This window comes from Eublepharis macularius, chromosome 8 (genome assembly GCF_028583425.1).
Source record: "Eublepharis macularius isolate TG4126 chromosome 8, MPM_Emac_v1.0, whole genome shotgun sequence".
Classification (NCBI taxonomy): domain Eukaryota; kingdom Metazoa; phylum Chordata; class Lepidosauria; order Squamata; family Eublepharidae; genus Eublepharis; species Eublepharis macularius.
This window is the reverse complement of record NC_072797.1, coordinates 58,845,253-58,857,746: the sequence shown is the minus strand read 5'-3', so window position 1 is coordinate 58,857,746 and position 12,494 is coordinate 58,845,253.

Here is a 12,494-nt window from a genome sequence, read left to right as displayed (position 1 = left end):
ACTTTCACTTTCTCAGCTCCGAGCCGCTTGTTTTGAGAACTATGGGGGGAGAATGGGGCCTGCAGGGATTTGCTATTCTGTACCTTAGCCTTTGCCTGTCATTCATAACAATACTAGTGTATCAGCCAAGATCCTAGTATCTTGGATAGTGGACTATAATGGTTGTTTATATTCAGTAAATCTTTTGAAATCAATGGATTCTTGTCTCATTGCAAGAGGTAGTCTGGATTGCAACTTTTAGCAAGCCACTGTCTGACACAGGGATGAGATTGGAACGCCCATGGCTACAAAACACCCCCTTCCCCCTCCCTCCCCTGGGTGTCTTCTCCCAACTTGTGACTGCTTTGCTGCTCCGTGGTTGGTCAAGGAAAGCTGGGCTTCCATTTGGGTTTCCAGGGCGACAGAAGGAGGGCAAACAGAGCTCAGGCATTCCCCTGGCTCCATTGCCAGGGGAATAGATTGCTGGTGCCTGAGTGTCTGGATCCCCAATCCGAGCCCAATCGCCCCGATCCAGGCCTCTCCCGACCACTGGATCGTTGGCCGTGGACAATCAAGATCCGCTGGTTCACAATCGCACGATTGCCATTATCATGGGGTTTTTTCGATCATAATGTGGATCGTGCCCATCTCTACTCATGAGTAAAGTTACAATATAATATAATAAAAGTTAACCTCCCCCATCCTCATAGCCTGGCAATGCCTTCTAAAATAGCCTTGCAGTGCCTTTTCCACTCCTGCTTTGCAGCAGTTGGATCTGCATGGCAATGGCTATGCCTCAATATGAATTATGATTATAATTCAGCCTAACAGAGGATTTCCTTTCTTTTAACTTCTACTTTGCAAGTATGCACTGAGAAAATATTCTTGGTGCTCTGAATGATTAGAACTATTGATAACTGAGACATCTAGCTGCTTGGATGTCTGAGTTAACTTATCAGAATAAATCTCTTTTTTCATAAATCTGTTGAATTATCATTTGATAGGTGAATAAATCAAGCTAAACTGCTTTATGATGCTGGTCTGGTACATTTAAATAGAAAGAGATGCCAAATGAATTCTGCATATGACTATTTATTTCTCTAAGGCCTTCTTTATCCTGCATAGCTTTCTGTTTTACAGCTGCAGTGGGTGAAAAAAGTAGATGATACAAATTAAACTTTCACAATAACTTATAGGACAACTTTAGATGTTTTTTTCAGAAACAAATGGGGTCAGCTTGAAGGTGCAGTCTTAAATCTGCAAGCTTTTCTGCCTTTCCCTTCTGCCGTTTTATTATTGTGATGGTGTACTGCTATTATCACTGTATCTGTCTATTCCTTTCCACTCTCATTCAGTTCCCAAAGGTTTGCCATAACAAACGACTTTAATAAATATATTTTTCTTTGACTAAGTCAGAGTGGAGGTACCACATTTGGCAACGACTTAATAATAACAATGGAAATATGCCTTTGTCCACTGAATCAACACCTGATTTGATGACAAGCTTGAAATGAAATGATCCTTTTGTGAAGCCAAGAAGAAAAAGAACTGGGAAAATCTAAATGTGTGTTGCTGCTTTAAAAAAAATGGCATGATTTCTTATATGAGTAATATGCTCTTTAATGACAACCAAAGAAATAATTCTTGAATTTCTTGCTCACTTCTGACCATTAGGGAGGTCTTCTTGGTTGAAATGCTGTTTAGAGTGCATCTTTCTGTCTATTCCTTCTAGAAGCATTAAACATTCAAGTACAAGCCTCACAGTCAGCAGGTAAAAAGAACCCACTTTTGTTCTAAAGGAAATAACAATTGTATTTTTGTTTGGCTTTATGCTATTAACTTAGAGCACAATTGTGCTGATAAGTCTAGTGTGGATGAATCCCAATATTGCAGTTTTAAAAAGTGCGCATGCAGGGCTTTTTTTCAGCCAGAACGTGGTGGAACAGCATTCCAGCACCTCTAGAAAATGGTCACATGGCCAGAGACCATTAAACTTAAAAATCCCCCCTGGCTCCAGCTGACTTGTGCCAGTCAGCTGGAGCAAGGGGGGGGAGTTTTAATTGCCAGTGGTGCAGAGGGCAATTTAAACTCCTCCCCTTGCGGGAGCACTCCCAAAAATGGCTGTACCCTGCATGATGATGTCACTTCCCAGAAGTGACATCATTGCACGGTCTGGGATCATGTGCGTACATGCGGTGCCAGGGACACCACCTCCTACCAGAAGTTGCCCCATGTGCTGCTAACCCACTGAGTTCCACCACCTCTTTTCCCAGAAAAAGCCCCTGAGCACATGGATCACTTTAATAAAGATTGTAATCTAACTAATCCGCTGTTTCCCAAAGAAGTGTGGACTAAGGGGGCATACCCTGTTTTTTCTCCCAAACAACTGATTAGAAGCTGTCTAACCGGCTTCAGAAGAGGCCATTGCACAACAGACCACTGTCAAACACTTCTCCAGCTAGCTTATGCAGGTATGAATGGCCCAACCAAATCTTTATACGTGGCATTTGTTGATCTGACCACAGCTTTCGATTTGATAAATAGGAGACGGCTCTGAGAGAAGCTTGGACAGTCTAACCTTTTTGTAAGGAATAAGAACATAAGAGCAGCAAGAAAAATGCTGATATTCAGTGGTATATTTATATTTCATTTGTTTCATTGTAGGTAATATTTATGGTCAAAAGTTAAAAAAAATAAAAAATAAGAGCAGTTGTACTGGATCAGACTGATGGTCCATCTAGTCCAAAATCCTGTTTCACACAGTGGCTAACAAGATGATCCTGGAAGAGCAACAAACAGAGCAAGGAGGTCAAAGCACCTTTGTGTTGTATTGTCTCCTCCTCCAGCACTGACATTCAAAGAATTACTGCCTCTGAATGTGGAGAATGTATTTAGCCATCATAGCTAATCGCCATTGATATTCCTATTCTCCATGTTTTTTTATGCCCATTTTCATAAGCCAACTAAATGAATGGCCTTCAGTGTAGTGTTGTGGTTAGTGTGTTGGACTAGGATATGTGAGACCCAGGTTCCAATCCCCACTCTGCCATGGAAACATGCTTGGTGACTTTGGACCAGTCACATCTTATCAGTCTAACTTTCTTCACAAGGATATTGTGACAATAAAACAGAGGAGAAGGAAAAAATGTAGGTAATGAATTTCACAAATTTCATTACTTTGAAATTGAAGCAGTATTTCTTCCTGATCATCTGCGGGACGGGAAAGAGCAATTGTATGTATGTACATCACCCCCCCCCTTTGTGTACACAATTCTCTGTTTAGCTTCCATATACACATGGAAGTTCCACATAGTGCTCCTAACTGGATCAGGTTAATCACCTTCAATTAGGAATGCATTCAGTTAGGAATGCGTAAGGTACTAGGTGCAGTGTTGCAGCCTTGTTAATTGAGAATCTAAATGTTTGTGCATCTTTCCTGAGAAATTTACTTATTTTTAGAAGTAAATGTTATTTGAGATAATTTATATAATCTCCAAGCAGTTTGTAATAAATTAAAGCAAACTCACTTCAGCAAATTAAATTAAAAACAAACAGAGCTATTTCAAATGCAATAATAATAATAAAAACCAGGGCTTTGTTATGCCCTATAGGGTCACTTTATATGCAGACTCTGTGCCAGCACTGGAGAAAAGCATGCCTTTTGCTTTTATTTAATTGTAATTTCATTTCTACATTTAAAAAGGTCAGCAGAGATGGGCTTAAATGACTTTTAAGAGGAAATTGGTTGCATAGGGTGGGGCTATCCCAGTTCAGAGTATTCTTTCAGCACACATTGAAGACTAAAGGAGTCCTAAGTTTCCCAAAGGCCCTAACTGTCACTTCAGATTCATACTAGCAGAGCTATAACTCCTAAATATTTAGCTGTGGATATTTAGTTTGCCCCCTTCTGTGTGAAAATAGACATTTCTCTTTTAATTTGGGGCCAAATGCAAGAGCTGACAAGGAAGCCTGAACATCCCTAGAAAGGGTTCTGCCTAAGCTTTCCATCACCCTCATGGGGTCAGGAGATCCCCCACCCCCATTCAACTTGGGTGTCATGTCTTCCAGCACTATATCTTCTTTCATTTTGGATTGTCTCGTGATAGGGTTTTGAGGTAAAAGATTATCAGAAATGGGTTACCATTGCCTTCTTCAGCACAGCACTAACCAGGTTAGCTGAAGTGTCACTGCCATTATCAGTGAAAGATCCTCCACCAGTGTCACCTCCTACAACTGCTGCTGCCCAGTAGCTAGCCTTCAGGAATTCCTCTGGCCCCATTACCACTGGAACTGTGAATTCTCTTCTGCTGATATGACCACTGATTCCTGGAGGGGGTAGGTGCATCTTAGTGATAATTGTTCCACCTTGAGTAATTCTCCCCTTGAAAGATAGATCCCATTATACTACTTTGTAAAAAGAGAGCATTAAACTATATTGTAACTGCAAGACAGACACTAACTGGTCCTAACTGCAAGACAGACACTATTCAAACAAATCCATTTCATACGTATACACTTAAAGTAGTTTAATGTAACTTACTCCTAATTGTAAGTATGGAAAATTAACAGGCAAAAGTGTTAATGGTGGTATAGTATTTATCCGTTTGAATAGTGGTTGTTGAACTAAAATTCAAATAGTTATTTTGGTACCTTTATGGGATTAGGCATTAATTTCATATGTAAAATACTGATTCAGTATTCAGATCTTGGCCTGGAGATGTAACCATGTACATTTGAATTGAAATATCAAACATGAAATCTTTTTCAGTGTGTTTCCAGGAAGATTAAATGTTAGAATGTTTGGGGCATGATGAATATTGCATGTAATTCTTTGCAGAACCTGAAGCCATATAATCTATTATGTGATAAATCAGATCGCTAATATCCTGGGTTTAATCTTACAGGAGAGTAATTCTGTTAGTGTTTGATTCTGCAAACTGATTTAGTTGCAACAGTGCAAAATGTACCTTGTGTAACTACAGCTGAAGATAGAGCCATTGCAAGGTAAAGTGGACAGGATTATTTAGCTTTCCATTCAGAACAGGCTATTTGATGCATTGAAATTAGCAACAAACCCAGGTTTGCTGCAGAGTGTTTGCTGTATACTTAAGAAGGAACTGATGGCTAAACCAAGGTTTTTAAGAAGTGTGCAATATTTTTGTTTTCAGCACAGGCAACTTAAGGTTGAGAAAACAGTACAGGTGGGGAAGTTAAGCCTTTTATTTCTGCACAGTACAGTCCTGATCTGATTCCCCACATGCCAGGGAATTAAGGTTTCCGCATCTGGTTTGACAGGACCTGTGGTGGGCAGGTTTGGAGCATGAGGACTTTGTAATGTGAATTGGAGGTTGAGTAAACACTAATGGGGAAATATATTTCTGCTATATGCTTTCATGGCTTGTCTTTTAGTTTAAAGATCTAGACTTTTTTCCAGGGAGAGGTTAGGAGGATAACATGTAGGGTTGTAGTTCTAGGTTGAGAAATTTCTGGAGATTTGGAGGGTAGAGCCTGAGGAGGGTGGAGTTTGAAGATTGGAGGAGCCTCAGTGGTGTATAATACCACAGAGTCCACCTTCCAAAACAAGCATTTTCTCCAGAAGGACTGACTTCTATGACCTGGAGATCAGCTGTAATTCTGGGAGATCTTCAGGCACCATCTAGAGGTTAGCAACACTAGATGTAAGTCAGAATGTTGGGGTTTTGTTTTTTTTTAAGCCCCACTTAGATCCTAACTGAACATAATATGTATTTGTGTATAAAATATTGCCCCTTCAATGGTCCTTTATAAGCAAGCAAAAGACAGTTTTGAATAGATATGGGCACGATCCGCATTAAAATAGAAAAAAACCCACGATAATGGCGATCGTGCTATTGTGACCCAGCGGATTGTGATTGTCCACAGCCAATGATCCAGCGATCGGGAGAGGCCTGGATTGGGGCGATTGGACTCAGTTCAGGGATCCAGACACTCAGGTGCTGGCAATCTATTCCCCTGGCAACGGAGCCAGGGGAATGCCTGAGCTCTGTTTGCCCTCCTTCTGTCGCCCTGGAAACCCAAATGGAAGCCCAGCTTTCCTTGATCAGCAGGGCTTCCTTCCAACCACGGAGCAGCAAAGCAGTCACAAGCTGGGAGAAGACACCCAGGGGAGGGAGGGGGAAGGGGGTGTTCTGTAGCCATGGGCACTCCAATCTCATCCCTGCAAACCCTGATAGGCAGCTCTGACGGCCAAACACAGACCTCCTGTGTTGCTAAATGGGACCCATGCCATGGGCTCCCAGGTTGGGTTTCACTTTCTGAGAGCAGTGGAGTGGGACAGAGCTCTTGCTTGCTACTTGCTACCCTTTGGGGGGAGAGAGAGAGAGAGAGAGAGACTAAGAGAGTCAGCCGCCGCCACAACCCACCTTCCCACATAGCTGGGAATACCAGCGTGCCCCGCTTTGGCATCCACGATCCACGATCCACGGCTCGGGAATGGGAGATTATTGGTGTGGATCATTAATTCGGGATCGTCGCCAGCGCCGATCCATGATCAGCTGGATCGTTAATTTTTTTGGGATCGTGCCCATCTCTAGTTTTGAAGAGATGATCTGAAAAATGTTGGGGGAAGGAGAGGAGCAGCTATTCCATCCATTTCTTATCCATCCTTTCGCCACAATATGTCACCTCTCAATTTGGTTTCCTCAGCTGTAAAGAGGAACATATCAATCAAAATGCATGTAACATCTAGTCTAGCTTTTAGGTATATGCTTTAAAGGAGCAATCCTAAGCAAATTGTGATAGACTGCACTTGAAAGCAGGTTTCTTGAGTGCACCAATTAGAGAGCTGGGAGGGAAAGAGTTCTCTCTTGCTTGGAATGGAGAATTTGATTGACAGATTGCTCTCTTCTCTCTGATTGGTCAGTTAGAACCTGGCTGAAGGGCTGAGAGTTGGTTTCTGACAGGATTATTCAGAGAGAGTTGGTGTGGGAGTCTGACAGGGAAAGTCAGACATGTTCCCCTCTGGCGTGAGGAAGAGGAATCTTTTGCCTTAACTGTAACATCACTGTCCTGAAGAAGAATTCCATTTAAGAATTCTTAGTATAAGTGTCATCAGAAGCTAAGCCTGCTTGACACAGACAAAAGGAGAAGGGTGATATCTTCTTAGGAGAAGATTAATTCCTGCCCAGTTTCTAAATGGCAGTTGGCTCTGAGGAGGACCCTGGGTCTATTATGAAGGGGGAACAGTCTTAAACTAACTCCTATGAGCTGTCATAGGAAACTGTGAAGAAAGTTTGTTGCTGTAACTAGACTATTAAGTAAAACACCTCACACTGTTAAGAACCAAGAATATAAGACTTCCTGCTTGGCATCATGGAGATCTGAAGTGTCTCAGGGAGCTGAGCCATCCAGGTTGCTGTTTTTGGGCTAGTGGGGTGCTTTGATCACCCACAGCCCCCCAATTTCAGGTAGAAATTGGGCAAGGATGCTCAATAGCCCTAAGAGGGTGTGATCTCGGCAGAGGGGGGGTCTGAATCAAGGACTCTCCATCTGCTTTGAAGATCCCCTCCCAGAGGGGCGGCTAATATCTCTGCAGCAACCTTTGGAGTCATTTAATTGGCATAGGATCTTCGTACCCAAGCTTCAGAAACAGATTTTAACCAGAAGGGAGCCAAAAGAGGCTGTGAGTACAACCCTATGAGAGTGAGAGAGTAAAGAGCACTATCTCCCCTAACGGACTTAATTTCTGTTCAAGGACTGAAACGTTTTAAAGTAAAGAGACAAATTCCTAAAGCAAAAGGCATTAAAAAGTGGCCGGGAGTGAAGAAAGTTATTTTAATGACTTAATGAGCTTAAAAAGAGCAAAAAGAACTTTTGTTTTGCATACCTGTGGTTTGGGAGATAACGATGCGAGGGGGGAGTCTGGGAAGAGGCTGGAGGCTGGAACATCGTGAGAAGTGAACTGCCTATAATTGCCTGTAATACAAGTGAGTGGTGGCTAGAAGGGCAGGAAGATGGCAGAAACAGAGGAAGAAAAACAAAGCAGAACAAGAGACCAGAAGAGGAAGTGGAAGTTAGCCATTTTGAGTGTGGGAAGGACAGAAGGCTTCAGAAGGCTTCAGTAAAGAGAAAGTGTACCTGATATTTTAAAGAAGAAGAGGAGTACGCCATTTTGGACAAGGGAAAAATTGAGGGCAACCATAGAGAGTACCATTGAGAAAAAAGGCCCAACATTTTAAAGGTTTGCAAAAGATTAAATGATTTTTCCTCTTTCCCATTTATATTATTGGACTTAACTAATTAAGTAAAATAAAATAGAAAAGACGGAGCTGAGAAAGAGAGCCGATTCATGGGGTCCCAAGGCAAGTCCAATGGCGGGGGGAAAGGACAAAGTGTGGCAGGCAGCGATTGAAAGTTTAGACAAAAAAATAACAGAAGGCAATAAGGAAACAAATGAGACTATACAAAAAACACAAGAAATGGTCCAGGAATTACAGAAGCAAGTGAAAGACTCGCAATTGAATTTAGTTAAAGAGATCAAAGAGGCAATAAAATCAGAGATTGCAGAATTGGCAAAGAGTATTGATGAAATAAGAACAGAGCTCCAAACTACAAAACAAAAAGTGCAAGAGGTGGAGGAGAAAACGGAGAGTATAAGAGCAGAGGCAGCGGGAGTGAGAGAGTTGTTGTAATGGAATGCAGAGCTATGGAAAAACAGCTTCGTTTTCGAGGTATTCCAGAGGTAATGGCGGGATCTGCATTGAAACAAGTCACTGAAATAATTGCGGAATTTTTAAGTAAAGAGCAGGAAGAAGTAGCTGCCAACCTAGACATTGCCTACCGAGTTAATTCCATGTATGCAGAGCAAAAAAACTTGCCAAGAGATGTTATTGTCCAGTTAACCACCAAGAGAATGAGGGAGGAGATTATCAGAAAGCATTATGAATCCCCATTGGTACGTGAAGGGAAGTGTGTTCGAATTATGAAGGAGTTACAGAGATCGGTCTTGCAAGACCGAAAAAAATACAGAGACCTGACTCAAAAATTAAAAACAACGAACATAAGATACAGATGGGAAATTCCAGAAGGGTTGAGCTTTGAGTTTCAATCAGTGAGGTGAGTTATCAAATCAAGACATGCAATGGATGTGTTTTTGACAGAATTTGAAAAGGACTTACAAAAATCAACTAGACTGTAATTATGGAATACAAATTAATATCATGGAATGTAAATGGACTTAATTCGCCTTCAAAGAGAAAAGCAATATTTCATTGGTTGGCCAAACAAAAATGTAATGTGATTTGTCTACAAGAAACCCATATAAGAGAATAGGATGTAAAATATTTACAAAATAAAAAAATAGGGAAGCAATTTGTGGCAACAACTAAGCAAAAGAAAAGAGGGATTGTGTTATATATTAAAGAAGAATTGCAACCGAAATTTATTTTTAATGACAAGGAGGGGAGATATTTGGCTGTGGAATTTGATTGTAATGCCAAAAAAGCCCTGATTGTGGGAATATATGCGCCAAACGGGGCAAAAGAACAATTTTTTGATGAAATTAAGGATGGACTTGGACAGATGACATATGATCAAGTGATTGTGACGGGGGATTTTAATGGAGTGGTAGATCCACAAGTTGATAAAACAACAAATTTGATAAGAAACAAAGGAGGAAAGCTCCCAAAATCCTTTTTTGAATTTCAAAGACAGGAAGGTTTAGAGGATGTATGGAGGAAACAGAATCCGGGTGCTAAGCAATATACTTTTTTTTCAGCAAGACATCAATCTTTTTCAATAATTGACATGATTTGGGTATCAAAAGAGCTTGCTGTATATACAAAAGAAATGGATATTTTGCCAAAAATTAGTTCAGACCATAATCCTGTGTTCTGGAAATTTGGAACGAAAGGGGAAAAAAGGAGATGGAGAATAAATGAGGATTTGTTAAGTAGTCATGTTAATGTGGATGTTCTTAAGAAAGAGACTAAAAGCTTTATACAATACAATGTGGATCAAGGAGTGGTAATTTATAAAGTATGGGATGCGTATAAAGCTGTGATTCGGGGAGTTCTTATGGACTTTAATGCCAAAGATAAGAAAAACAAAGAGTCGAGGTTGAAAGAAATTCAAGAAAAAATCAAATTTAAAGAGCAGCAATTAAAGAAAAGACCGGGTAAAAAGAAAATACAACAGGAAATTAAAATACTGCAGGAACAAATAAGAGCAATGGAAAATAAGGAGGTGGAATGGGAGTTGAAAAGGCTGAAACAAAATCATTTGAAGGAGCTAACAAACCAGGGAAATATTTAGCGTGGCAGTTAAAGAAGAAAAGAGAGAAACAAATAATTAGTAAGATCGTGGAAGACGGGAAAGAACTGTTTGATCAAAATTCAATAGAGAGGGCTTTTTTTAAATATTATGCAAAGTTGTATCAGAAGAAACTAATTGATAAGAATTCAATAGAGGATTATTTTCAAAAGTTGACTTTACCAACGGTGCCCAAGAAATTGAGAGATAAATTAAATGCTGAAATAACAACGTTAGAAATTGTGGAAGCGATACAAGCTACAAAGATGGGAAAGGCGCCAGGACCAGATGGCCTTACAGCTAAATTTTATAAAGTAATGGCAGAAGATTTGAAAGAGTTGCTGCAAAAAGTGATGAATGCAATCTTAAAAGGTGATGATCTGCTGGAAACGTGGAATGAAGCTAATATTACATTAATACCAAAAGAAACACAAGATTCAACCAATGTAAAAAATTATAGACCAATATGTTTAACAAACAATGACTACAAGATTTTTGCGAAAATATTGGCTGAAAGGCTGAAGGCCTGGCTGGTGGAGTTTGTAAGGGAGGAGCAGGCAGGCTTTCTACCAGATAGGCAGATAAAGGACAACCTGAGGACGGTATTGAATGCGATAGAATATTATGATAAAAATCCAGGAAAACAAGTTGGTTTCTTCTTTGTGGATGCTGAAAAGGCATTTGACAATTTGAACTGGGATTTTATGTTTGCAATGATGGAAAAGGTACAGATGGGGAAGATGTTTATTCAAGCAGTTAAGGCGATATATAAGAATCAATCTGCAGCCATAGTTGTCAACCGAGAAATAAAAAAAAGCTGGACATAAGAAAGGGAACAAGACAAGGATGTCCACTCTCTCCACTGTTATTCATGATGGTGTTGGAAATTTTATTTAGACCTATACAAGAAGACAATGAAATTAAAGGTTTGAAGATTAAAGGATATTCATACAAGGTGAGGGCCTTTGCAGACGATGTGATGGTGATAGTGGAGGACCCTCTACAAAATATGCCAAGGTTAATGGAGAAGATAAAAGAGTTTGGAGATTTGGCAGGATTTTATATAAATAGGAAGAAATCTAACCTGCTTTGTAAGAATATGTCTAAGCAAGAACAACAAGAGTTAATGAAGATAACGGATTGTGAAGTGGTTCATAAAATAAGATATTTAGGTATTGAGTTGACTGCAAAAAATATTGATCTATTTAAAAACAATTAAGATAAGCTTTGGCACCAAATAGACAGAGACATGATGGTGTGGAATAAGTTAAATGTATCGTGGTTGGGTCGTATTGCTGCAATTAAGATAAATGTGTTACCAAGAATAATGTTTTTAATGCAGACAATTCCAATTGTGATAGATAATAAGCAATTTGAAAAATGGCAAAGAAAAATTTTAACCTTTGTGTGGGCAGGAAAAAAGCCTAGAGTGAAGATGAAGGTGTTATATGATGCAAAGGAAAGAGCAGGATTCCAATTACCAAATCTGAAACTATATCATGAAGCCTTATGCTTAGTTTGGGTGAGGGATTGGATGTTGTTAGAAAATCATAAATTGTTGATAATGGAAGGGTACAATAAAACCTTTGGATGGCATGCATATTTATGGTATGGAAAGAATAAGGCTGATGCGATGTTTTTGCATCACTTTGTGAGGCGGTGTCTATTTGCAGTATGGACTAAATACAAGCGATATTTGAATGAAAGAACACCAATGTGGATTGTACCTGCAGAGGTTGTGAATCCAAAAACTGACTATGAAGGACCGGAGTGGATGACATATCAGAACATTCTTAGAGTGGATCAGAATTTATACAAAATTAAAAATAATGATGAATTGCCATTTCGATATGGGTGGTTTCAATATATGCAGATAAAAGATTTGTATGACACTGATCGGAGGAAAGTAGGGTTTAGAGTGGAAAATTCAGAATTGGAACAATGTCTACTGCAAGGGGGGGGGGAATTGATATCTAAAGTATATAAGATTTTGTTGAAATGGTTTACAGAAGATGAGCCAGTTAAAGTTCAAATGGTAAAGTGGGCAATAAATTGTAATACAGATATATTGATGGAAGCTTGGGAGAAATTGTGGAAAAATACTATAAAGATATCAACATGTACCACGATAAGAGAAAATGTGTATAAAATGATTTATAGATGGTATCTCACGCCAAAAAAGTTAGCCAATGGAAATAGTCAGATGTCAGATAAATGTTGGAAATGTG